This window comes from Lynx canadensis, chromosome C2 (assembly GCF_007474595.2).
Source record: "Lynx canadensis isolate LIC74 chromosome C2, mLynCan4.pri.v2, whole genome shotgun sequence".
NCBI classification, from domain to species: Eukaryota; Metazoa; Chordata; class Mammalia; order Carnivora; family Felidae; genus Lynx; species Lynx canadensis.
Genome location: NC_044311.2, coordinates 112766541 through 112772676, shown reverse-complemented (window position 1 = coordinate 112772676; position 6136 = coordinate 112766541). Strand labels below are relative to the sequence as shown.

General features: G+C 38.1%; 1 non-coding gene across 1 annotated transcript; it reads right to left on the bottom strand.

The window, feature by feature from the left end:
* Positions 1–6064: 6064 nt before the first annotated feature.
* On the bottom strand, positions 6065–6136 carry LOC115524364. The gene has a single exon (XR_003972066.1). It is a non-coding gene; the product is annotated as a small nucleolar RNA SNORD57 (small nucleolar RNA).

Here is a 6136-nt window from a genome sequence, read left to right as displayed (position 1 = left end):
AAGTCGCGATAGAAGGAACATAGTTAAACATCACAAAAGCCATTTATGAAAAGCCCACAGCTAATATCATCCTCAATGGGGAAAAACTGAGAGCTTTCCCCCTGAGATCAGGAACATGACAGGGATGTCCACTCTCACCGCTGTTGTTTAACATAGTCTTCGAAGTTCTAGCATCAGCAATCAGACAACAAAAGGAAATCAAAGGCATCAAAATTGGCAAAGATGAAGTCAAGCTTTCACTTTTTACAGACGACATGATATTATAAAAGGAAAACCTGACAGACTCCACCAAAGAGTGTAGAACTGATACATGAATTCTACTAGAATTCTACTAGAACTGATACATGAATTCAGCAAAGTCGTGGGATACAAAATCAATGTACAGAAATCAGTTGCATTCTTGTACAGTAATAATGAAGCAACAAAAAGACAAGAAACTGATCACATTCACAATTGCACCAAGAAGCATAAAATACCTAGGAATAAATCTAATCAAAGATGTACAAGATCTGTATGCTGAAAACTATAGAAAGCTTATGAAGGAAACTGAAGAAGATGTAAAGAAATGGAAAAACATTCCATGCTCATTGATTGGAAGAATATTGTTAAAATGTTAATACTACCCAAAGCTATCTGCACATTCAATGCAATCCCAATCAAAATTGCACCAGCATTCTTCTTGAAGCTAGAATAAGCAATCCTAAAATTTGTATGGAACCACAAAAGATCCCTAATAGCCAAAGTAATATTGAAGAAGAAGACCAAAGTGGGAGGCATCATAATCCCAGACTTTAGCCTCTACTACAAAGCTGTAATCAGTAAGACAGCATGGTATTGGCACAAAACAGACGCATAGACCAATGGAATAGAATTGAGACTCCAGAATTGGACCCACAAAAGTATGGCTAACTAATCTTTGACAAAGCGGGAAAGAGTATCCAATGGAAAAAAGACAGTCTCTTTAACAAATGGTGCTGGGAGAACCGGACAGCAACATGCAGAATGAAACTAGACCACTTTCTTACACCATTCACAAAAATAAACTCAAAATGGATAAAGGACCTGAATGTGAGACAGGAAACCATCAAAACCCTAGAGGAGAAAGCAGGAAAAGACCTCTCTGACCTCAGCAATCTCTTACTCGACACATCCCCAAAGGCAAGGGAATTAAAAGCAAAAATGAACTACTGGGACCTTATGAAGATAAAAAGCTTCTGCACAGCAAAGGAAACAACCAACAAAACTAAAAGGCAACCAATGGAATGGGAAAAGATATTTGCAAATGACATATCGGACAAAGGGCTAGTATCCAAAATCTATAAAGAGCTCACCAAACTCCACACCTGAAAAACAAATAACCCAGTGAAGAAATGGGCAGAAAACATGAATAGACACTTCTCTAAAGAAGACATCCGGATGGCCAACAGGCACATGAAAAGATGCTCAATGTCATTCCTCATCAGGGAAATATGCATCAAAACCACACTCAGATACCACCTCACGCCAGTCAGAGTAGCTAAAATGAACAAATCAGGAGACTATAGATGCTGGAGAGGATGTGGAGAAACGGGAACCCTCTTGCACTGTTGGTGGGAATCCAAACTGGTGCAGCCATTCTGGAAAACAGTGTGGAGGTTCCTCAGAAAATTAAAAATAGACCTATCCTATGACCCAGCAATAGCACTGCTAGGAATTTACCCAAGGGATACAGGAATGCTGATGCATAAAGGCACTTGTACCCCAATGTTTATAGCAGCACTGTCAACAATAGCCAAATTATGGAAAGAGCCTGAATGTCCATCAACTGATGAATGAATAAAGAAATTGTGGTTTATATACACAATGGAATACTACGTGGCAATGAGAAAGAATGAAATACGTCCTTTTGTAGTAACGTGGATGGAACTGGAGAGTGTGATGCTAAGTGAAATAAGTCATACAGAGAAAGACAGATACCATATGGTTTCACTCTTATGTGGATCCTGAGAAACTTAACAGAAGACCATGGGGGAGGGGAAGGAAAAAAACACAAGGTTAGAGAGGGAGGGAGCCAAAACATAAGAACTTAAAAACTGAGAACTGAGGGTTGATGGGGGGGTGGGAGGGAGGGGAGGGTGGGTGATGGATATTGAGGAGGGCACTTGTTGGGATAAGCATTGGGTGTTGTATGGAAACCAATTTGATAATAAATTTCATATTAAAAAATAAACAAACATTAAATAAATAAATACAGAATATGAATTTCAAAAGAAGCGAACTCTATACACATATCCATGTTTATTTCTTCTTTATATGTATATATTACATGATATGTAAACACAGGTAAATCTATTTATCTTTCTTGTTCAGATTACATATTTGCTATGTGTTGATCAGCATTCAAAAATTTTAGCAGTTATATATGACCTAATATTAATGACCTCAGGTGGGAATAAAAATAAACATCTTAAATGTGTGTGTATGTGTATGTGTGTGTATGTGTGTGTGTGTGTGTATATACCCCTGCAGTATCTCACCATGGCATTATTTAAGGTCCATCCCAAGAAAATCTTGATTTATCTCTGCATTCTCTTCCTCCACAATTCTTATAGACTCAGTGTTATCACCAAAATGAGTTACATAAAGCCTGTGAACACCTTCTCAGGTACACGGTTTTGTTTATATGGTCTCTCCACAAAGAATGCTTCCCCAAGTGCACCCATCTCCATTACAATTGAAATGGTGCCCTTTCTTCTAAGATTTTTATGATGCATTTCCTAATTACCTTGAAAAAGGGTAGAAATGCTCACTCATTTGAAACACTGTATTTTATTTATTTTGGGGGTCACATATAGCCTTTATTAGTACTTATTTTTGACCCATAAATTTTTTTAGATCATAATTCAATAGTCCTAGTACTCTTCCAATCTTTTGCAGTGTTAGCACAGTGGCTTACACACATGAGGTCCTAAATAAGTACTTAGGAAATATATATACATTTGAAATGAATCCGTCAGCACAAACACTTCAAATGAAGTGAGAGTGCATCACTCATTTTCAATCCTGTAATGAGTCCCAAGAGATTACTGGGTCTGGGGTGTCTGCTGCAGGCCAGCTCACCTTCCTGTCTCTTTCAAGACAATCACAAGTATAATACACCTAAAGCAAATTATTATTATATGGCACAATACCAGAAAAAAGCCCTTTAATTAGATGTTTGTTTAAGGATACAAACACATAAGTATTTAAAACAAATATTACTATGTATTTCTGGAGGTGCAGGTCACAAGAGTAGACCAAGTCATCTGTCCTCTATTTTTTTCCTCCCTTAGGGATACCCTCAAGGGCCAGGAAAGGGACTGAATACATTAGAGTCTAGACACTGATTTTCTCTGAAAATCCATGTTATTGCATAGGTCTGTAGTTTGTTAATTTTTTATTTTTACTTTTCATTTAAATTTTAGTTAACATAGAGTGCAATATTGGTTTCAGGAGTAGAATTCAGTGATTCATCACTTACATGCAACGCCCACCGCTCATCACAAAAAGTGTCCTCTTTAATACCCATCACCCATCTAGCCCATTCACCCCCCCACCGTCCTCCATAAACCCTCAGTTTGTTCTCTATCATTAAGTCTCTTGTTGTTTGTTTACCTCTCTTCTCTTTTACACCCTTTCCATATGTTCATCTGTTTTGTTCATTAAAATCCACATATGAGTGAAGTCATATGGTATTTGTCTTTCTGTCATTGGCTTACTTCCTTTAGCATAATACATTCTAGCTCATACACATCATTGCAAATGGCAAGATTTCATTCTACTTGATGGCCAAGTAATATTCCATTGTGTGTGTAAGTGTGTGTGTGTGTGCGTGCGCGCGCGCGTGTGTGTGTGTGTGTGTATACTTCTTTATCCATTCATCAGTTAATGGACATTTGGACTCTCCATAGTTTGGTTATTGTTGATAATGCTGCACATCATGGTGCATGTACCCTTTTGAACCTGTATTTTTGTATCCTTTGGGTAAATACCTACTAGTACAATTCCTGAGTCATCGGATACTTCTATTTTTAACTTTTTGAGGAGTCTCCATACTGTTCTCCAGACTGGCTGCACCACTTTGCATTCCCATCAACAGTGCAAGAGAGTCCCCCTTTCTCTGCATCCTCACCAACACCTGTTGTTTTTTGCATTGTTAATTTTAACCATTCTGACAGATGTGAGGTGGTATCTCATTATGGTTTTGGTTTGTATTTCCCTAATGATAAGTGATGTTCAGCATCTTTTCATGTGTCTCTTAGCCATCTGGATGTCTTCAGGGAAAAAATGTCTATTCATGTCTTCCACCCATTTTTTAATTTGGTCATTTGTTTTGGGGGTGTTGAGTTTGATAAGTTCTTTACAGATTTTGGATACTAACCCTTTATCAGATAAGTTATTTGGAAATATCTTTTCCCATTCCATACCCTGTCTTTTAGTTTTGTTAATTGTTTCTTTTGCTCTGCTAAAGGTTTTTATCTTAGTCCCAATAGTTCATTTATGCTTTTGTTTCCCTTGCCTTCAGCAACGAGTCTAGTAAGTTGCTATAGACAAAGTCAAAGGGGTTGCTGCCCATGTCCTCCTCTAGGATTTGGTGGTTTCCTGTTTCTCAGTTAGGTCTTTCATCCATTTGGAATTTATTTTTGTGTATGGTGTAAGAAAATGGTCCAGTTTCATACTTCTGCATGTTGCTGTCCAGTTTTCCCAACAGCATTTAAGAGACTGTCTTTTGTCCATTGGCTATTCTTTCCTGTTTTGTCAAAGATTAGTTCACTATATAGTAGTGGGTCCATTTCTAGGTTTTGTTTTCTGTTCCATTGATCTATGTGTCTGTTTTTGTGTCAGTGCCATATTGTCATGATGATGATAGCTTTGTAATATAGCTTGAAATCTGGAATCATGATGCCTCCAATTCTGTTGTTCTTTTTCAGAATTGCTTTGGCTATGTGGGGTCTTTTGTGGTTTCATACAAATTTTTGGATTGTTTTTTCTAGTTCTGTGAAAAATGCTGGTGGTATTTTGATAAGGAATGCATTACATGTGTAGACGCTTTGGGTAGTATAGACATATTAAAAATATTTGTTCTTCCAATCCATGAGTATGGAATGTTTTTCGACTTCTTTGTGTCCTCTTCAATTCCTTTCATAAGTTTTCTATAGTTTTCAGAGTATATATCTTTTATCGCTTTAGTTTTATTCCTAGGGGTTTTACTATTTTTGGTACAATCGCCAAATGGGACTGATTCTTTGATTCTTTTTCTGCCGCTTCATTACTGGTGTATAGAAATACAACAGATTTCTGCATGTTTATTTTACATTCTGCAACTCTGATGAATTCATGTAATAGTTCTAGAAATTGTTTGGTGGAGTCTTCTGGATTTTTTACATAGAATATCATGTCATTTGCAAACAGTGAAAGTCTGAATTCTTCCTTGCTAATTTGGATATTTTTTCTTTCTTTTTGTTCTCTGATTGTTGAGGCTAGGACTTCCAATACTATGTTAAACAGTAATGGTGAGAGTGGACATCCTTGCCTTTTTCCTGACCGTATGGGAAAGGCTCTCAGTTTTTCCCCATTGAGGATGATATTAGCTGTGGATCTTTCTTAAATGACCTTTGTGATGCTGAGGTATGTTCCCTCTACACCTACTTTGTAGAGGGCTTTTATTAAGGATTGATGCTGTATTTTGCCAAATGCTTTTTCAGCATCTATTGAGAGAATCGTCCACTGCTCCTTCCACCCTGACTCCCTTATGACACCGGTGTTCCTGGCTCCAGCATCTCTCCCTCCCTCCCTCCATCTCTCTCTCCCCCCATCAAGACCTTCACCCAGATCTGGTCCCTCCCGTCTCGCCAGGGTACAGGGAAGGAGAGATAGTTGACTTGGGTGATCACAACACCCACAGCGCTTCTTCCTTTGGCTGCAGTAAGGTTGTTTTTCAGATCCTTTTATTTCGTCCTCTAATTTGTGAACTCACCAGGTAAACAGCTCACAGTGAAACGCGATGTTCTAGTCGATGGCTGTTTGGCCCAGGTGTTGTATCACTGGATCAGGCTCATTAAATCAGTTTTTTTGCCTCCACTCTACAAAGTCAGGCTAAGCCAGTTCATCACCTCCA